Consider the following 22,934-nt stretch of genomic DNA (forward strand, 5'->3'; position numbering starts at 1 on the left):
ATCCATTTGCCAGGGCTGCCACAGATCCTCCTCTCGAAAGACTGCTCTTACTCCTTGTGCAATGAGCCACCCAACAAAAATACAGAGCAAATTGCCCCATGCTGAATTTGTAAATCCCTTGACAAAGGGATAATGTGCCCAGGCAGAATTTGTGCTGCGGCAATTCTCTTTTTGGCAATTCTCTTTTTCAAGCACAGACCTCTTTCTCACTAAAAATATACAGCTTATTCCTCAGTGTGGAGAAGAGCATTGTTCTCCAAGCAAGCCCAACCAGAGAAAATTGAAAATAACTGAAGTAGTAGGAGGCTGAAGTCACTGAAGTTGGCATGGTACTTAGAGATTCCCAGGATGGAAGACATGGCTGAAATGCACATTACTGTCTCAGGGACCAAGAGGAGAGATCAGATGAAATAATGATAAGGAAAGGCAAAATAAATGAGTTCCTTGCCTCCCTGAGGGTAGGCTGTGCTTATTTTATGAATGTGAGAACCTATTCTTGGCCTTACACAGGCATCTGTGAAAAATGTGTCACTGCTGCATCTCTTTATGTGTATCCTGTCAAAAAGAGTGAGCGTGGGGAAATGTAGTGCACCTGACACATTCTGCAGGAAGGTTTGTGGATGCAACCACGTCTTTCTGGAGGGCTCTGCACACACTGTGGATAACCGAAGAACCAGCAAGGTCAGAGACTGCCTTGGATGTAGTCCTAGAAAACCATCCAGGCGCGCTAAATAAAACAGAAGCCAGTAAGCATCTAGGGGGAAGTGATCTTAATGTATTCAGATCAGGGGTGTCACCAACAGAAGGCTCAAGCAGCAAAGCCTGGAACACAGGACCTTTTGGAAACTTTACCTTAAACAGAGGTCCTTACCTGTGAGGAGACAAACAGGTAATGAAAATATCTAATTTTTCCAGTCACTCCCTAGAGCTAAGTGGAACAGAGGGAGTCTTTCTTGGGAACTCTCCCCAGAACAACAACAGAATCACTGTCTTATGAAGAAGGTTAAAAAAAAACAATAAAAATAAAAATTTAAGCTAGTAAATGTTACATTGACAATGCTAAACAAAGTCTTGATGGACATACAGAAACTTTATTAATTAGCAAGGAGATCTGTGCCCATAACTCACGTATTGTGAGGAGCCTGCAAAAGATCAAACCACTCTAAAGCAAAGGAAGTAAACTAGTATTTTGGGAGGATCAGGTGACCTGTTGTAGACACCTCCTCCAGGATGAAAAGATTCACACCAAGCAGTGAGTATTGCTATGCATTCTGCTCAGCGGGCAGACGTGTTTCCCTTAATACCTGTAAAAAAAACACTTTCTTTTTGGCAAAACTGGAGGAAATTTAACAGATTTTGATTCTTCATGGGAAACCATACAAAAGTTTTGGCTCCAAAAGAAGTATAACACTTGGATTTTTTTTACCTCTAAATACATTTAATTAGCTATAGCCACCCAGGAGTGGAGCATACCACTGAACTCAATGCATGAGCTCCATAGAACAGCTACCAAATTATGCTGGTAATTTGGGAAATAGGGAAAGCTTTAGTCTTCAGATAGCCACTGTGGGTTTAACTCTTCCCCAGCCACACATACTGGGTAGTCTGAATGAAGATGAAATACTGTTTAAAAACTATAATGTAAAGCCACACCTCTTTCAAAATGTTCCATGATTTTTGAGATTTATGGCCAGAATATTAAATAATCCAGAGTTAAGGTTAGGGTTTTTGTGTGTGTATGTGTGTGTGTGTTTTTTCCATTTGAAAGAGTTAGTTCTTCTTTACTTCTCTAAAGAGAATGACTTCTTTAATTCTCCACCCCATTATAATACATTATAATACATTGGCATAAGGCATACATTATTTGATTACAAACTGCTTAAAATACATATACATCAGATTTCCCTTAAGCAGATTGCCAGAGAGGGAAACCAGAGTCAGTAGCTTAAGAAGCCAACTGGTCCACCTACTGCTCAGACTATTCTACTGTTAAGATGGAAAGATTTGAAAGACGCGATAAGGGGTGATAGCATCTAATTTAATCACAGAGAAATCTAAATGCTAAACAGAATAACAAAAGTAAATTCTGCTCATCTACCTTGTGAGGGAGACAGTGAGAAATTAAAGTGAAGACTATAAAGGACCCTGGGTAAGAAAATGGACTAATGAATTGCTTACTATGAACCAGGTATGCTAACAAATCAATGGACACCCAAAATTTCAGACTAGTCACCACAAAGTTATTCTCAACATTGCACCAGGGAGTCAAACCTACAGGTGCTGCATCCAAAGTCAATGAGCATTGGATAAGGCTGCTAATGTTATGAGAGTAGAGAGGAATGTTTTCCTTCTAGTAGTATACTGTCTATAGTCCACAGGGTAAGAGCTGTGATGCTACCCTAAATCGTGAAGAGGAAATCATAAATTATCAAGTTCAAGACGCCATATGAAGAGAAAGTAATTGTCTCCATAAAATAAGAAATGTTGAAACCTAGGTTCCTGTGAAACTGCATCTTGTGATGTTTTAGATGATTATAGTAAAACTGTAGTTTGAACTACTGGATGTCAGAAGAAGAAATAGAAAGATTTTCCAAATGCCTAGTTTAGGGGAAAAACTTGAACTGGTCTTCGTGCTCTGTTAGACACCAGAGGGGAGCAGGAGACGCAACATGCGTCTTTGGAGTTTAGCATGTCCCAGTGGAGTCTTTCTAGACATAGGGCCACTGATTCTCTACCTGGAAGTCCATCCAATTCCATCCATACCTGTGAGAATTTAACATTTTCATTCTCTCAGATTTAGCTTTAATTGGAAAAGGGACTCAAAAGTCATGAGAAAGGAACAACTGACGGTCTTAAAAATAGTACGCAGCCCCAGCTGACTAAGTCTAGCTGTGCAGAACCCATCAACAGTGAGTTATGACACCCAGAGCTGCAGAAGCTGCCAGGAGGAGAGGGAAGCACTGATAGAGCTCTGGTAGTTGGGAGAGAAATATCAAGACAAAGATATCTGTGTAGATGGGCTGAAATTGAATTAAAAAATTGGAATTAAAAGGAAATAAAGAGTAAGCCAGAGATTAGACTGTGAGCAGATTGATTAGATGGAGAATTAAAAATGCTAGCAACCACAAAAAGTGGAGAAACCCTATGAAAACAGAAAAGATGTTAATATGAAAACAGAAAAGATGTTAATATAAACTGTTGTAGAAAACCAAACAGGGAAAGATTAGAGTGTGGACTGAAGTCTTGTTTGTGGACGATAGTGATTTCCTATGAAAATGGTTGGGAATTATAGGAAAAGAGGTTTCCAATAGGGATAAAAGGAAGAGATCAGTGAGGAGAAAAATGGTTGCACTAATTTCCAGAAAGGGGAAGGGGTAGAGGTGATGGTGCATAACAAGCAAGTCTGTGTTAGGCAACTCAGTGGCGTGGTCTAATAAAGCTGGACCCTGTCTCCTTTTCTCAGTCATGCAAGTGTCTGAAATGAGATTCACTCTAGGGGAAAGAAATTAGTTCCTAATAATCATGAGGGAGGAGAAGTTAATTTCTGGGATGGAAATAATTTGGTACTTCATCAGGACACACAGCTCAACTATTAAGAAAATAAAAATAAGAAACACAAAGAAGACGTATTGTTGGGACAAGAAAGACTTGGGAAATTCTGTGGGCGTTAAAATTGCCCTTTTTTTTTTTTTTTTTTCCATTTTAAGGGAGGAAATGGTGGTCAGCTCTAACAATAGCACACTGAATTGTTCATGATGTCCACAACCAGTTATGCCCAGAAGCTGGGTGCAGTGTGACCAATTTAATAACAGAGGTATCAGCTAGCTGCCGACAACCTGTGATTAGGTTTGGTTTCATCACTCCTACCTAAGAAGTGGGCATCCACTAAACTGGTTGGTCTTGGCTCCTTTCTCATTCAACAGACTAAGATCAGCACCTCTAGAGGTGATTCATCTTCCTCGCCCCCCACTTCTGTTTCCCCCTAGCTTTGGATGGGATGAATCACCCTCTGGAGATATCATTCAACCTCTAATAAATATTGAGGGAGCCTACTTGGCTGTCTAAACAAATGGTATAACTCTTACTCGGTAAAGAGTATAAATCCAGCCAAGGTGATGACTTGGCTGCTGTGATGACTTCTCTCCATCTGGGGCTTAAGTTACACAGTTTTATGAGATGGGGTTTACTCCATCAGTCGAGATGACAGGAGCAGCCTTCAATCCAAAGAGATGCAATCCCCACACCAGCAGCACTAAGTGACCCAGCTCCAGTTTGTATCTCAGATCTCTTGACATTGTTATCATTTACAGCCACAGGAAGGAAGAGGACATCCATATTTTGAAAGGGAGAGCCAATGGGTTTCTTGTTTTTCCAGGGGTCATTGCGTTCTACATGGCAATAAAGTTCTGGGAAATGAGAGGAGTCACAGAAGGCTTCAGATATTCCTCTTTGCTGCAAATTGCACATATAGCTGCATGAGTAATTTTCATGCAAATGACCTTGAAGAAAATATTAATAATATGATAATGAAACATTTGCATACACCGCTGAGCATGTTGTCAGTTCAAACAAGAGAGTTTGTCCAGAGCTCCTAGTCAGCAAACAGAAGCAGAATAAGCTCTGCAACTAACTTTTACATTAAAAATCCCAACCTGGTGTTTGAAAATGTTGGCAACAAGCTTGACTTCTTTGAAAGGTGTTTTGAATGCCAGACTAGAGTGAGTAGCAATTGGACATGGACACTGTAAATATGTTACTTGGTATCCAGAGCTTAATTTCACCCTATTTTCACCTTTTCTCTCTTGATGATTTTTTGTATGCTGTAACATTTCCTAAACATCAGACGAGACGGTTTCCTGATTTTGAGAATCAGAGCATGACAAATACATTCCAGTTGTGCTTTCCCTGAAACCTGCCAAAATCTGAATTTTGTTTTTAAGAATCAGATATACACAACAGAGAAAAACATCAAACCAGCCTTTCCCATATCATTTAGGTATTTAACTGTGTGGTATCTCTTCCTGCAACAGATCTATGATAGTTCCTTCCAGGTGATTTAGAAATATCTGAAAATGCCATCAAAATTTAAAAAAAAAAAAAAAAAAAAAAAAAACAACCTTGTAGACTTATAATTTTCTTTTCACTTCCTAGTGTAACTTTCCCTCTGATGATTACATTTATTATAGGCATAGAAAGGACAGTCTCAAACATGAAATATGTGCTTTGTATGCTAGAAGGGCTAATTTCTCAAAGCTGAGAAAAATTTTGAGAGAAATTGACATAAGTTTAGACAGGAAATTGTGAATAAAAATTGAGTCTTTTTGGAATAATTTATTAGATGGCCAAAAGCCAAGCATTCACAATGAAGGCAGAGGATAACTTCGACTAAAAACCCATTATGTTTTTCTGACAAAGTGAAAACATCAAGTAGAAATATCTATATATAGCCATGTTATCTTTATGTCTGTGTGCATTTATTATATCTAATTTCTTCTTTACTTCATCTGTGTATACATGCATTTTTCATGCATATGAAAAAGTATGCATTATGTATTTGTTACCTTATGAATTTCAGACCACAGAAGGTAAACAGAAAAAGGTGATTAAAGTTTTCAGAAAGAAAAGGTAAGGTGAGGGAATCTCAAACTGACAGGAATATAGGATTGTGGAAAGATCTTTGTTTTTTATTTTTAAATATACTAGAATGAGAATGAAGCAAGGAATGGTAAAGGGCAAGGATCTGCAATCTTCATCTAACACCATTATAGAAGAAGGAGAAACATTGAATAAACCTTTCTTTTCTATATTAGGAGATGTAATAACCTTGTAATGATGACGAAGCACTTCACACTTCCCTGGTAACTAAGGGGAATGGTAAGCAAAATTCAATCAAGAAGCGACTGGACATTTTAAAATCAACAAGTCAGGTCACTGATATTCAAGTCCATAAGACACTTTTTGAGATTTCCAGTCCTGGCAATCATTGTTAAATTTTAATACATCTTGGAATCTCAGAGACATTTCAGAAGGCTCAGTAAGAATTACAGCTGCTCTCACGACCTAAAAGGGCAAGCCTGAAGTTAAAGACTGCATAACCTGACATCAGTCCCAAATAAAACATTGAAATATTGCTGTTAATTGGTAAAGAATGGAAGAACAGGCATATAACAAATGACAGTCTGCATGGTTTGGGGGGAAAGACGTGTTGCAAATAACTCGGTCTGATTTTATTCTTTCAGGGCATTTGCTGGAAGTAATTTGGGAGGAACTACAAACACTTTTAAGGAATTTGACTTAGTCATCACAGACTCACAGAATCATTGAGGTTGAAAGGGACTTCTCAAGATCATCTAGTAGTCCTACCACTCACTCAAGTACAGACAGCTAGAGCAGGTTGTCCGGGACCATGTCCAAGGACAGAGATATTCAAGTGATGGTTGACATTCGCATTAAAACCAGACTCAAATACCATCAGTACCATGTTAAGTGGATTAAAATATTGTTGACTGACAGAGAGTAGGAAATTGCTGATAGACCTGCTTCTAACAAGATTCTGCAGAGGTCAGTCTTAGCACTGCCCTCATCCTGTCTTTTCATCAGCAGTGTGAAAATAAATATAAAATTAATTATGATTAAATTTACAGCCAACACTAAGCTGGGAAAGAGTGACTGGTGCTGGGGCAGTCCCGTAGGGCAGCCTGGACCAGGTGCTCAGTTGTGCCCATTCCAGCAGAATGCAGCTGCATCCATCCAAATGCCAAGAATGAGGAACATAGGCCATGCTTCCAGAGCAGGAGGTGTTTTTCTAGCTCACAGGGGCTCCAAGCACAATTTTGGGAAATTAGTGGCATTCGGCCATGACCTCCCAACACAATGTGGCAAGAGAAGCCTTTGGCTGGGTGACCAAGGGACAAGTGAGTGGGAGAGAAAAATTCTGTTGTATTTGCAGATAGAGTTGGTTGGACTGATGCTGTTGGATTTGCATCACTTTGTTCTCCATCACTTTCAAAAGGTCACTGGCGGCTCTGGAAAATACTGCTCTATAAGTTAAGATGTAGAAAAGAATTCCTTATTAAATGAGACATAAAGAGGTCATACTTGATCAAAAAGATGCAGTGCCTGGGTTATGGCATGGACATACCTGCATCAGAGGAAATTGTGGGTGCTCATGTTTCTTTAATCCAGCAGAAAAAGGCAAAACAAATACCAAAAGCTGAAAGCCGAAGGCAGAGAAATCCAAATTAGGGGAAAGACACATATTATTAATAGTGATTAATCACTGAAATAAACTGTCCAGGGAAGAGGCAGAATCTCATCTCCTGATGTTCTCAAAGCAAATGCATTTGCTTTGTCAGACAGGATGTTTTCAGCAAACATATGCTGTTGGTCCTGTTACAGGAGGAACAGGTAAAATTTAATAAAATGTTTTAAAAAGAGACCTAAATACCCTTATTCTTTTATTTTCTTTTAAAGTTTTCCTAAGTCTATGAATTGTTACCTAATTAACTATATTCAGTCACCACAAAGATAATGAGAACATCTCAGTTATATAAGAATGAAGCTACATTTGCATGTGACACCTCTAAACAAGCACAAAAGTCTTCCAGACAAAAATAAATAAATAAATAATTACAAATAAAAATTGTGTTAATAGACAACTACAGGGAAAAAATGGGAATGAGAAAAAAATAAATCATATTTCCCTCTCTTGTGGATTTTTATTCTCATTTTGTCTCAGAAAGTTTGTTGTGACCTGGACTTCTTTGATGGTATATATGCTTCCTCACCTGTCATTTTAATGGCAACCCTTTTAAAAATTTGATATTCACTTAAATATAAGTAAGATCTCTCCAGCTTGCTGTTTGACACGTAAGTTGAATGCAGTGCCTAATTTTTTTTTAGGATGAGCCCTCAGCATTGCTGTGAAACACCTCCTTGAAACTCTTTGAAACATTAAATCACATGTTCCCATCACAACTGCTGCCAAAAGGTACTGGATATGTTCAGATGACTTGGTGAAGAGAGTCATATATTGGCATTTTTGATAGCAATGCAAATATTAAGGGTTGTCATATAATGTCTATGCACAAGTTGGTTTATGTTAACATGATCCCAGAGAAAATTATATAAAGCCTAAATTATAGCACCCTTATTATTATTATGACATTATTAAATAATGCCAAAATTAGCATTTAAAACCTCTTTCTTCTCTAACTAGGTGATCTCCACTCAGAACACTGCCCTGTAACAATATATAACACTAAGGCTGGCAGGCTGGGAAAAGAGTGATTGTGAGGGTTGGAGCATTAATTAAGAGAAGCTGAATTCTGATTTATGCTATTCTCATTCATCAACACCGCTGAGGTGTTACCTTCCTGCTTTGGTTTCAGCTGTTTACCTGAATGTCTTTAGCTTGTTAGTAGAGCATTCAGAATTCCTAGGCAGGCTCACACCTAAATACTACCCAGGCTTGGGATGGGTTCATTTCCAAGAACAGATGAAAGCATCTCAGTTATTCCAAAATGGGCATAGGCCAAAACATTCAGTGCTCACAGCCAACTGCTCATGAACTGTCTGCAAACCAAGAGTTATTGGCAGGCAGCATATGGCAAATATGTTGCTCTTCAGAAAACTGTGATCTCTTTGTGGGCCACTTTTAAGTAGATAAACAGACCAAATGGTTTGTTATGAATTATGTGCGCCATTTCTATATGTCACCAGATGTGTTTCAGTGTAAAATCAGCATCCCATCCTCCAGTCTGTAATGATTAGTTAGCAAGCTGGATATGAGAAGAGCTTGGACAGGCATTTAGAGCTAGCTGGTTTTTAAACCCTGCCAAGATAAATCAGATTGTGCCCAGATATCAAACTGTGCCTAATAAACACCAGTGCTGTCAATGAGCACCTGTATTTTTCACTGTTATATCTTAGTCTTTCACCAAAGATTCATCATAAAGAATAATTGTTGTGAGCAAGCATAAGACTGGCTATAGCAATTAATCTAGTAATTGCCAGACATCACAATGCCATTGATGGCAATGCAGATGAGGAAGATAGTGCTAAATGTGCTAAATACAGATCTGGACTGATATTACTCTTTTCCAAGCTCAGAAGATATTCTCCTTCTTGTTTGTAGACTTCAGGTTGAAGTCTCCAAAAGCTTTCCACCCCTTCTACTATCAGTTTTACATCACCACAGTGAGTTTGGGGTAAATTTATTCTAGTTTTATGCACTAAATTTCACTTCAGACCAAATTTTAGCCTATCACTCTTGAATTTAGTGAAGCATTTTCCAATTTAGGAATCTGGACAGATATATGCTGGAAGCTCTTCTTATAGAGCTCTTCAGTCTCTTCATTTAGTTCTATCTCTGTAACGAAACAAGACCTCAGAAAAGATTTAGCTTAGAGGGGTTTAAGCTTAGCCAAAAACTTTCATATAAGGTCTGTACAGAGCATTTATTGAATGAGAATAAATTTCCTGAAAGGCACAGAGGCCAAAAGAAAACTTGCAATAAATAGGAAGCTGGAAAGGATGGATCTGTGCATCCAACAGCCCAGAGCATCATGCTTGCTAAGTCATGGCTCTCCAAAACAACAGCAACATGCTGTCAAGAGAACCCCCACCATTTCAGCCAGTATCTCAACAAAACCTTCTGGTCCTTACCTGGATGCAGATGCACAGCGTGTTTTGAGAGGACTGTACCACCACCAATGGTGTGGACCACCAGTCCCAGGCGTATCATGTACTGCGTTGCCAGGTCAATGTGGGGAGCACTGGGAACTCAATGTCTGTAAAGCCAACTGTGCAGAAATTCAAAAATAGCAAGAAACCAGCATTCACTTTCTCTCCTGAAATCCTTCGTACTCTTCTCTCAGACACTCACTTTCTGCTGGAATAGCAGGTTGATTGATGCTGGGATGTTCACCCAGGCTGGAACGTGAACTTTCTCTTCATGCTTACATAGTCTGGTTTTCATTTCAGGTTTCTCTCTTTCCCTTATGGGTTCCTCTGCCTGCCTAGCTCTGTGAATTCACTGGATTTTATGAGTTATGCTAATCAGTCCTCTGAGTCTGTACTAATCCATCATTTGGGCTTCAGCGGATGAACAAAGCTGGATGGCTTTCAGTCCCCTCCCTGTCCCCCACAGCCTCCAGCAACCCGAAGGATGAGGGTGGCATCTGGAGCTAGACCTGCTGGGGAGAGGTGAGGAGGAACCCCTTGACAAAACAGAAAGGGCAAAGGGATGCTCATTTCTCTCCATCATCTTGGAAGGGGGAGTCTGCTTTCCATGCAACTTTTCCTCAAGGCACAAAAATCTTCCTGAAGTCTAATTTGAGGATGGGGTCCTGAGGAGCTTCTGAGAGCAGACTCAGTGTCAATAAGCTGTCAGGAACTGGCCTTATTCATCATGGTTATTGGGTAGCTGCCAAGGACCCTACAGTAATTCGGTTGAGTTTCTTCTCTTCTAAATGAGTTTACAGTGATGAATAGTGTTTGCTGGGTAATTTAATAATATTAATGGGATCTCATTAGCTTTGGTATTCATTTACATTCTTGAAGGTGTATCCCCTGCTGGCAGTCTTGGGAAAGACCAGGGCGGACAGGAAAACCAATATCCTAATTCATTCACATCCCTAAATACTTCCAATAAGGTAAAGGTTTTAAAGCACTTTATTGGTTTGGTTTATTTAATTTACATTGCTCTTTGTGTGCTGTGGTTTTATTTCCTACACAGGCAGTAAAACCAATATTGTTTAGTCAAAAGTGCCCTCAAGAAAGATGATATTTGAGTTAGAAATATCAAAATGGCCAGAATTATTGTTATTATTATTATCCAAGAATCAGATGATGGAAATGCAATAATTCACTTAAAATAAATCCTTCTACCAGGGCACAGGTAACCTATCTGCATGAGATAAGCAGCACTGATAGGACTGGTAGCTGTCATCTCCGTCATTGCTCTAGCTATTGAAAAAGAGGCTGGGTATTCATACTGCTTCTTTTGATCTCTCTGAATTAGATCCTTTTTTATTATTTTCATTAAATTTGATATCTCCTGTGTGAAACCCTCTCCCTCTTTTTGCCTCACAGGAGACGTGAAGGTAAGAATCATCATATAACATCACCAATAGGAATAACACTGTCAGGGCAAATAATCCTTCAAGAAGTGAAGGTGCTATCAGGAGCCAGGACACTCCAGAAGATCCACAGTGGCAAAATGGAGGAGAAAATTAAGTTTAAAATTATTTTTAAAAAGAAGTACCTCAAAATGGGATTCTGTGCTTCACGTTCCCATTGCCCGCTTAGGTGAAAACAGCCAGATCATAACATTGAGTGCAACTTAATTTTCTGGGCAAATGAGAATATTTCACAGAATTTTCATTGGAGACTAGCACAGAAGGTATTAACTTTCACCCATATGCTCCCTGATACTCACCTTATTGAATTTCTTCATTTTTTTCCATACACGCCATTTCTCAGTACCTTTAGAAAAAGTTTACTCCTAGGAGATGATAATACAGGCAATTGTAAAATTCCAGATTTTACAAGAAAACGCTTATTTTCTTAAGTACTTATTTTTCTTTTAGAAAAAAAAAATCGTAACAGAAATTGAAATTTCAATTTTTTCACTTTTTAAAATTCTTTTTATGTCGCATGGTGCTGAATATAATTTTGGATGGAAAAGACTTAATAAAACTATTTGTTGAAATGTAAAAAAAAAAAAAGTGTAGACAAAAGAAGGGATTTTTTAATAAAATGCGTTATTCAATCAAAAAAAAAAAAACCTCCCACATTTTTCGTCACAAATTTCAGATGGAATTATTTTAGTCCAGCTGTAGTTTACCTCTAATATGAGAATAAAATCCCTATCACGCTAAAAACCTCCAGATCCTCAGAGCTCATATTTCATGCCATTTTTGCACCAGAAGAGTGAATAATTCAGCAGATTGGAGTAATGAATCATTTTCTCATCCCAAGGTGGCTGCTGCTCGCGATGATTAATACTGATTTATTTATTACTCATGACAGTCTTAACCAGGTCAGGGCCTCACGGTGCGACATACTGTATGGGATACAAGAAATAAACAGTTCCTGCCCCAAAGAGCTTGCAGTGTAAAATTTTGTTCTTCAGGTCCTTGCCAATGGGGAGCTGCCCCTAGTGAGCAACCAACATTTACCCACACCAGCCAAGGACAACACTGATGGGTGGAGAGGAAGAGGTAGAAAAATAGAAACCTTGCCAGTATATTCCACCTCTGATAAGCACCAGATACGTATTTCTTTATCAGCCTCACTGCATGTCACCTTGCAAAAACTGGCTGATGAGATGTTTTGGCAAACAAGGATCCCAGAAATGTATTTATAGGCTCCCTTGCAGTGTTGTCAGGAGTTGCAGTTACATTATTTAGCTACCCATGCCTGGATGTGTTTAGGCTTTTTGACAGGCTGAATTCCCTGACCAACGAGGAACATAAAAGTGAAACACCAGCCATGTGTAATTTTGTTTCTCCACATTTAATAACTGTGGTTCCTTTTAAAGACTGATGTGATTTCAATATAAAAGCCTACCGATCCATACAGATACCACCAATTACATTATGGCCTCTTTTCAAAGGCCACAGTTTGCAAAAAGTTAGTTCCATGCAGAAAGAGGAACATGTACTGTACAACTGTGGAGTGATCAGAACTATTTCATCTTCTCAAAACAGCATGATGGGCTACAAATTCCAACGATGGGCTGTCCAGAAATGGAAAATAAAATAAAATTAATTAAAATTAAAATTAAAATTAAAATAATAAAAAAATATTATATCATTTGTATGCTTTTAAGTGAAAAGTATGTCTTAGGAGCTCACACTTTCTCATGAACACTGCCTGTGTAGGTAGAGTCTGCATTATTATTTGAGTTCCCCAAGCAGAGATCATGTAAGTCTTTGTCAAAGAAAAATGATGGAGATATAAAAAAGAGAAGCCTGTCTTTGTCCCCTGCTCCATTTGGCCCATGACACTGGACTGCACTGATTTCTCTGGCACCTCTCCAGCCCAGACAGACTCTACCTCCATACCAGTACCAGGGAAGGACAGGGAGGCTGGCATCAGTTAAGAAAGTGCTGCTCTACTTCTCATCCTGACATTGCAGTCAGCTGTGTCCCTTATTTCTCCCAGCCTCATACATGACACCTATTAGTGCTGTACTGAGTGGTCTGTGATACCATTCCCATTCTCCTGCCTTCCTTGACAGCTGTTTTTATCTAGTTGTCTCTAAAAAAAAATAAAAAATAGCTCAATTCTAGTTAGCAGACTTTACCCACAAGTCTCCTTCTCACCCCTGTCATTCCATAATGAGGAATGGGATTTCTTTCCAGGAATACTTGGCATTTTTTTTTTCCTGAAGAAGATAATTCTTCAAAGGGAGCCTGACTCACTCGTGCTCAGCTCACACGCAAGCAAAGCGGTATCTGCAAATCAAGATCAAGTCTTATCTTTAAAATAGGTTGTATTATGTATGGAAGGAAGTCCCCTTGTCTGTGGGTGATGTCCCTGTAAGGCATCACCCTGGAGGAAAAAGAGAACTTTATAACTCAAGAATATCTGTCCAAAAATATTCAACAGTCATAACTACAAGGCTACATCAGCGATGCATGGGCACTGGCAGTGCATCTTTCCTCCAATGCTTCCTGCTCAAACAAGCATCATCCGTAGTGTTGTCCTGCACTATGGAGGGACAATTCAGCACCACAAACACCTCAAGTCAGTAATTATAACAACAGGGATATTATTTCTCCAAGGAAATCATTTCAACCTGTATTTTCTTCTGGAGAGCCCAAACAATAGTCACATCAAATTATCCTGGACAATAATTTCTCCCTAAAAAAAGAAGAGTTATTCCAAACTCATGTTTACATTCAAAACTGTTTGTGTCCTGTACCTTTAGGGAATAGATAGGTCTAGGACTACCTATTTGTCATTATTCTCTTCTGTCTCTTTTCTGTACTATTAACTATTAAAAGGTTAAGGTCTGTTCTATTTTTAAGATTTTTTTCTTCCCAGTTTCCAGACTCTGATCTTAAGAGTTTTTGTGGAGGGTTATCAGGCCTCTTTTTACCATTTTTTTGCTCTGGAAAAACTCGTCTAGCATCTTTATGCAATGGTCATTAAAATACTCATATCAGCTACATCTGCCTGTGTCCAAACAGATATTTTATCCTTTCTATCTGACAGCAACCCATAAATGGTCCATTGACTGCTCAAATCAAACTAATTTATTTAACTTTTCTCCTAGGAGTTCCTTCCTCTCACAACCACTTCAGCCATAAGACTCAAACACCAGCAAAAGGACACAACCTTTTCTACTGTCTCCTTTCTTAACCTCTGACAAAATGCAGTTTTCTCAGCTGTCAGACAGACCTTGATTATCTATTGGCTTCAGGTGAGACCTGTCCCTGATCCTCACAGCCAAGGCATGTCTTGGTCTTGCAGATTCACCCTGAATAATAACTCTACAGTGCCAACTTTTGGGGCCCCTTTCTCTATACATAACACATACTGCACAATGTGTTAAGCAGTGTGTCACTCCACGCCTGCCCGATCTTTCTTTTTCTACTATCATCTCTTTGACAAGGTACAAACCTGCTACCCCACGGGCAGAATTTCCCCCTTGCTAGCAGTCCTCTGCCCCTCTGTGGTGTGAGCAGCAGTCTGAGATCCCAGGACTATTGAGTCCAAGTGTGTAGGGCAGGATTCATCTCATCCAACTTGCGAAGACAACCATATGACCATCTACCCAAGATCATTGCTTACGGTTCCATGTATAGTCAGCAGAAAATAAATAAATAAATAAATAAATAAATAAATAAAACCCACAACAGATACGCTGGGGTCCAACTGACCTACTTTATTTTGAGAGATCTATTCTTAACAGCAGGAGGGATTGTACCCTGCAGTACAACACTCCACTGACTATATCGACTATATCTCCCCAAATTAGAGTAGAGCTGAGGGTAACAGTTTCCTGAGAAGACATCACACGTAGTTGAAACCTGCTTATTTTACCAAGTGTAAAAAGAATTTGTTGCTGTCAAGTGCACAACTATTTTTTCCAAGATGAGGTGAAAGCATTTAGCTTCCTTGCAGGGAGAAGCCACTGGCAAGGTGTAAGCTCTGAATACCAATCCAGAAATAACATTTGAAGAACTGACTGCCTCCTTGGGAATGAAAGTGCAGACAGAAAATTTATGTGCATTCAGCCTGGGCCTTTTATTCAGAGTCCACACCAATTTCCACACAGGACATTTTGGGTTAATTAGGTCAGCTCAGATTAGTCACAGCTCTCTTAAGGAACATTTTTAAAATAGGTTTCTCTTCTTAGGGCCATATGGAATTAGTAAGAGTCTAGTCAAAATACATGCACGTAGCAGCCTTTTCTGGGCTAGGGCTTTAGAAAGTTTATTTAGAGAAAGACATTTAAAACAAGCCAAGACCTAGTTCAGCTCCCTCTGAGCATGAGGAAATAAATAGTGTTCCTGTAGCGCTAAGATGTGTCTCTGGAAGTAAACAAAACAAGGGATACTTGCCCCCTCTGCCCTTTGATTTCAGACCTCTAGACCAGACTGATGGCTGCCTGCTAACACTCTCAATAAAATGTGTCCATTATTCCTGTCTGTAAAGCAGAGCACTAAGGTCATAATCCCCTACAGCAAATACTTAGAAAGGGTGGGGAGAAAAAAAAAAAAGAAAAAAAAAGTCTTTTTTGTTCTTTTCTCTGCCTGACTGCTGTTCTGTGCCACCCATACCAGACTAACCCTCCATCCCTTGTCCCCAAGCATCACCTAGACCACTTGTTGTGGTTTAACACTGACAGGCAGACCTTACAGCCACTCTCACACTCCCCATTCTCAGTTGTATGGGGGAGAAAAATGAGATGGAAGAAAAACAAAACCAAAAAAAAGCTTGCAGGTGTGAGACAGGAGCAGTTTAATGACAGGAAAATAAAAAGGCCTTGCAGAAGCAAAAGAAGAAAAAATATTTTCTACTTCTCAACAGCAAGTGATATTCATCCACTTCTTTGGGAGCAGAGCCTCAGTACACATAGCTGTTGCTTGGGAAGAAAAATGTTTTCATAACAAAAGCCTCCCTTTCTCCTTCTTCCCTTCAGCTTCTAGGTATTTGCAGGAGCCTCAGTTTCCTCTATGTTTGTGGTGGGATGCTCACTTGGTTGGGAGCCACACAACAGCTTCCAAAGCTGTCAGCCCAGCTCCCCATCTGAAGGCAGTGTCACCAGAGGCTCCTGGTGGCCATGGTCCTCCTGCTCCATTAGTTGAACTTGCAGGTGTATCAGCATGGCCAGAAGTTTGCCATGTGTGCCTTAGGGTTGGGTGAGGTTCTTGTGCCAATGGGCACACTCTCTCTGGCTGGATATGGTGGGGTCACGCCGGTTCTAGCTCTTGGGCTGTGGTGGATCTGCAGAGAAAGCTGACCAGAGGGCTATGGTGCTTTGCTGAACCCCACATCGGTGAGTAGATGTCTTGCCCTAGGTCATATCAAGTGAAATAGCTGTGTCTCTAAACCAAGGACATTCTCTGTTGGAGGAGATGGATTGAAGAAATGGGTCTGGAAATGCTAATGTGAGGCCTGGGTCACAATCTGACCCATTGCCCCATCTCTGCTCCCTCCGACGATTCGTGTGTCTTATGCCTCTGATTTCTCCCTGATAGCTTACTAGGGATTCCCCCACCAAAGGTCCTCCATTTCAAGCTCTCACTGAGATAGGCAACCCAGAAACTGGTCCACCAGTGTTTTGCCCATCCCTCATGCATTACTGGTGAACTCATGTGCATGATGGCACAGGGAAATAAAGCCCCAAGACTTTCTTCTGCTAGGAAATGAGGAGTAGAAGCACTCCTGAGATCAGCATTGGAAGCCACCTCTTTAGAGGGGGATGCTCTGGAACTGCATAGCTGCAGCTCTCATTGACCCTTATAGTGAACCCTACAGACCACCATCCATTCTGTGTCCCTCTGTAAGCATTTACTGAACCCTGAACACTTCTGAGTCCCGGCAAAGAATTAAGTTTAGTCCCTCTCCCAAAGCAAATCAAATGTCATATAGCAGAGCAGGCAGGCTACCAAGACGCATCTACCCCTCCAAATGGGTGTAAGGGAGCAGAGTGAAAGTCCTAAAATGTATGGGAAAAAATAATAATAAAAAAAAATAAAATAAAAAACAGGGCAAAGAAATGCTTTTAAAATAACCCTTTCAGTTTAATGCATTGCAATAGGGAGAATGGCCATCTGTCTGGAACTGACACTCGTCCCCAATCCACTACACACTTTGAGAGCCATTTTCACAGGAGGGAGTCAAAGAGCTCAGATACCTTCGCACCTGCTTTTTGCAACAGTTACAAGCGTGTTCAACACAATAAAATAGCATCAAATACAAGGAGAAGGCAAAACGCATACGTAAAATACACAAATTACAATTGACAAGAACCGATGTTCCAAAAAGTATAGATTACAGGGTCCTAGGAAGTGAAAGTCACTACTATCATGAACTGGAAGTGGTTTCCTGAGCTCAGTTCTACCTCTGCCATGTTTAATACTGGCTACTCCTATGCGTCTCTGCTACTGCTGGCAATGGCCACAATGCCACCATAAAACATCTTGGGAACGAGTGCAGGGGAGCAAGGAGTGGAAAGCAAAGAGATGTCTGTCCAGTATACTCCAGGTGCAGGGATGTGCTTGAGTTTCCTGGCACTTTCTGTAAAAACTTCTAGGTTCTAGAAAAATAATAATAGTAAAAAATAGATAAATCCTTCTCATTGGAACTTCCACTGGCATGAAATTAACAGGTTTAGTGTAAAGCTGGGTATACAAAGTCAAGTTATTACAGTTCAGCAGCCACGTGCTAACCCCTGGGTGACGGGCACACAAATGTCCAGGAAAGGTCTGTTGAAGCAGGACCCTTTCTGAGCATCACCAAGCCCTCCCAAAGGTGCTAAAGGGGTCAAGCACTGGAGGCAGGTGAGTTACACAAGCATTGTTTCACCTCCTGCCATGAACCTAACACCTCCCTCCCTAGTTTAGACCTCGTGTTCCAGGACACTGCACAGCCACTGCGAAGCAACAGCTTCAGGGAGACCTTGAGAAGCCAGCTGAAAACATCTCAGGTGTGTATTTTTACCACACAGTGCCTGGAAACTCAGCTCTGGGATTTACTACTAGAAAGGCAAGGGAAGCATGGGAGCAAGGAGGAAAGCAGGGTACATTCTGATAAGGAATTAGCTATCAAATGATCACCATTTGGGTACCCGAGACGTGAGCCTGTGCCCCAGCTTCAGCATCCTCCCTCATTTTCACATAAGAAGAAATGAGGGAAGGGCTAAAGTCATCTTCAGGAGGGGTTAACAAACAAATGGATTTTTTAGGGAGGGAATTGCAGCCCTCGTAGCTTCCCTTGGAAGCTCACAATGAATTTTCTACCCAGACATCAGCAAAAAACATAAAGTGCTTCACCCAACAGGTGCATCTTGGTGGCCTCACTCCCTCTGCTTGCCTTTACTGTCATTTATGAAGGGGGGAGTCAGTTTTCAGCACCACTGGTTAGGCACGCACTTTGCCACCAGACAGCACCATTTAGATGTTTTTCTGGGGGGCCTGGGACAGATGTGAGTTGAAGGTTTGGAGGGCCTTCACGCAATCAGGTGACATCCCAGTCACCAAGAGGAAGGCCAGACAAAGTTAAAGCATGTGAGATGTGGGAGGACAGAGTGTAGAGAAGGGATGAACTTCCGGCTTTCTCTGCTCAGAACTGCACAGAATAAAATTCTTTAATTCATTTAAATACAGAAACTGACATGGATTACCAGGCTGGCAAGTAGCCCTATGTCAGTAGAGGCTTACAGCTCGTAGAGACATCCCTGGTAGCATAGAGATGTCTCCACTAGGTGACTCAAAATACCTCATCTTCGCCAGCAGTCCCCACCTATGAACTTTTAAAGTTCTTCGCTTTTCCTGGCCATAAATAGTTATTGTCCCACTGGAGGCTCACACTTCCCCCTGGGGTGAGTCTGTGACCCCTCCTTGGGACATGCATCAAGCATCTGCTGAAGTCTCAGCTGGGACACAGAAGATACAGGACAGACCCCTAAGCAAAATCTTCACCCCATGCTGACAAAACTTTCACACCAGTTGCAAAGAGAGAGTCTCCTGAAACCAGTTATGGCTAGAAGTTTTTTGGTGATGATTTATGGCGAGTGATGTGGAAAGAAATGTGTTTTTTGAGGGGTTATTTCAAGTGGATGGGATAAAACCAGGGATGGAGACAAGACATGAGGCCTGGTGGAGAGAGCAGTAGCAGACGTAAATGATCTATGAGAGACACTTGGGAAGCCTTCTAGTAAGCAGTGATACCACAAGACTCCTAAAAGCAGGCTGTTTTGCTGACCTTGAGAAAATCACCTGTCAAACCCCACTTCTTCTACTCTGCCTCCGCTTCTCCTCGGTTATTAACCACCCCCGGAGAGATTGGGAAGTCCTCTGAATACCTGAACCTCAGGCAGAGAATTTCAGAGCTTTACATGTTAAAAAAAAAAAAAAAAAAGTGACAGGAGGGGTGTGAAACTGAGCAACACCTGCTATTTTGCTGGCTGAGTCTCGATGTGCCTTGATGTACTTCAGAAGTCCCGATTAATACTGATCCCACATTTACAAAATTAAATTAGGCTGCTTAAAATTAAAAATACATATTTGTTTTAACCAGGCAGGGTATTCTGAATGAATTGAAAAAGAAAGAGGATAGAATATTACAAATGAGACAATTAAGCAAAGCAAGCAGGGGAAATTGTATAAATTACAGTCCTGCGATGCAAGGGAGGGGGGCTGGAAAAGACGCCTGCAACCAGATATGGAGAGTGTTGGGGAGGGGTGGTGGGAAAGGGGTTATAGAAGAAATTATAACAATTAAAAAATATTAACTTTGAGAAAATCCGTTAGTATTGATTAAAGGAGGTAATCAAGGGACAGGATGGTGACACCCGAACACCGTGACACTTGGGGCTTCACAAAGCTCTTTGACTGCAGAACTGCACTTCTGGGGAGCCTTGGGTCCAAGCCTGGTACCTAGAGGTGAGGTGAATGAAGCTCCTAGGTATGAAATGGGATCAGACCAGACCCTGAAGCTCTTCCCTCAGCTCTCAGGATGGGACCGTGGGCAAGTGAAAGGAGCAGGAGTGAAGATGGTTGCTGGGGTTGGAGGCAAGCCAAGGGGAGAAGACAACTAGCAGCCTATGAACGCCAATGCATTTTGCCAAAGGTTGTCATTTTTGGAACAAGGAAAATTCCCAGTAAACCCAAAAGTAAAATGCAAAACAAGTTTTTGTTTTGTTTTGTTTTGTTTTGTTTTTGGAAATGGAAAGCACATCCCTCTCCCTCCCCGTACAGATCACAGACCCCTGTCAGAGCAAAACACCTGTGCAAAAGAATTATCCCAGGAATGACAGAGCATTGCCAAGCAACAATAGTGACCTGTTCATTTCAATAGTGCATTTGGGACTGTTTGCCTTTCCCAGCAGAAGACAAAGCTGGCCATGGACAATGTTCTCAGTTTGCTGGAGGCTACAGAAGCTCAACACATTGCAGAACATGGCCCCAGGCATGTGGATTGTTCCCAACTAAAAAGCAAATTATCCTTGAAAATACTGAAAATGTTTCTTGCAAGAATGCAGAAATATATGCAAAGCTTGACATATTTCCTTAAAAACATACTCATAATGCAGAAAGAACCCTCAAGTACCTAAGTTTTATTGGAGTGAAGTAGGTCATAGTCACTACGTGGTATAGGTCCCCATAGTGGGGTGAGGAGAGTCCTTATGGGGGTCCTGGGGCAATCAGTCTAGCTCATCTGGACCCTAAAGAGAAGAGAAGAGTCCATGTATTTTTTCCATGTATTTTGTTCCCCATGAAGGTGACTTTAAACTCAAAGCTGTCCACATAGCACTGCAACTTGACTGTGTGCATGTGGTTGAGCAATTTCTGTGTGTGCTTAAAACATATGGTTTATATTCCCTTCTTGAACAATTTAGCATAGTTATATTTTGGTCACAACCAAATCAAACCTTCTTGAGATTAGTTTTTCAAAGGGAAAATTAATTATCATGCAGTGGCCTGAGCTGTCACTGGAGGAAACTTATAGCCCTCTGAATAAGGCATGAGCTGGATGAAAGGAGTATATGGGGCCTTCCATACAAATTTATATTTCACCAACCTGATAAGCAGACATTTTCACCTTGCACAAGTCTCATTGTAGCTGACAGGTCCTAGAACCACATTTTCCAGTGCACCCAACTCCTCTTTTTAATGATGAACCAGGAACACAGAAGCCTCAGGACCCCTGGGTTCTAGTTCCGTATTGCTCCCAAACTGTGCAACCTGCCACATCTCGATTTTAATAAAGTTCACACTGGAATGAAGGAACCGAACTGACCCTAGAGACTAACCAGTATCTGAGCCTTGTGGAGCTGTATCGGTCACAATGATACATCAACAGACTGGCACCAGTGCCTCTTTGCTGCAGTCCTGACTGTTTGAAAACAGCATCATCCTCTTTTCCATACATCGGAGAACAAATCAAGGGCTAATTTCTTGGCTCCCAACAGCCAAAGTGGGGCCCTCAGGAATCTTTGTGTCCAGCACAGTCTGCTTGTTTCCATGCTGGGATATTCTACCACTCCTGATTCCTCCCTGGGTTTTCCCTTTCCATTTTTTCTCACACCTCCAAATGCATAATGGCAGTTTGCAGACAGTCCTATAGAAAGGTTTTCTGTCCTTCTGTGCTTGTTGGTACAGTTTTCTCTGTGTGTGTGTGTGTTTTTCTTATTTCTTTTTCCTCTTTTCCTTTTTCTTTTCTTTTCTTGGGGATCAGTGCTTTGGAAAACAGATTCCATTGTCTCTAGTTATATTATAGATGAAGGGGAATGTAATTGCTCCTTCTATTTGTCTTGAGAAATGGGTTCTTTGCAGATCTGCCAATTGTAGCTCTCTGAACAGAGATCTACTTGATCCCCGAACATCAGACACAATATTTACTTTCTGTCAGAGGCTCTTGCAAAATCTGGTTTAGCTATCCACTGAAGAAACATATATATAAATATATATATAACCACCATATAAATGCAAAGTGGTATTATTAAGGGGAGAAGAGAATTGCCATATTGATCTAAATAATATGCTGTTAACTGCCAAAGAGCAAGCACACTTTCTGCTAACAGGTTTTTCTAATTCTAGAGGAAGAATAACAAGGCTGGAGGCTGGAAGACATTTAGCAGCAAATATGAAAATGGTTTTGTTTGTTCTCATTCTTTGTCCCTTAAACTCTCTGTGCTTTGCTGCATGCCTGTTTTTCAAAGCTGCAAAGCACTTTCACCCTACAGCAAGCTCTAAAAGCAATTCCACATGGCCAACAGAGCTGAAAGGGGGAGTAAAGGGAAAACAGATTGACGTTTCTATACAGGGAAATGCAACATGGCATGGAGAGGCCCGTGAGAACAGGAGGCATCCTGAACCAAGAAGCTCCAGGTCTGCATCTCCTAGGGCCTGCTTTTCCCTCCCTTTAATTGGTTTGTGTTGATATTTATTCATTTAGGCATTTGAATATCTTTCTGGTGATGAGGGAGTTCCATTGTGTGCAACAAAAACCTGGGAGCTTAGAAGGTCTCTATACACCCCTCATGCCAACAAAAAGCAGACGTTCTTTGCTCTGCTCTGTCTTTGTCAATTGAAAACCATGCAAGAAATAAGGTGGGGCTTAAAATCCAGCCCAGTGATGTGGTCAAGTAACTGGGTGATCATCTCTTATTCTGCATTGCAGCTTGCTATTTTGGTATCAAATTTCCCCTCTTTAAGACCTGACATGGTGATGAAACTCAAACTGGCACA

Source organism: Anser anser (genome assembly GCF_964211835.1).
Source record: "Anser anser genome assembly, chromosome: 2".
NCBI classification, from domain to species: Eukaryota; Metazoa; Chordata; class Aves; order Anseriformes; family Anatidae; genus Anser; species Anser anser.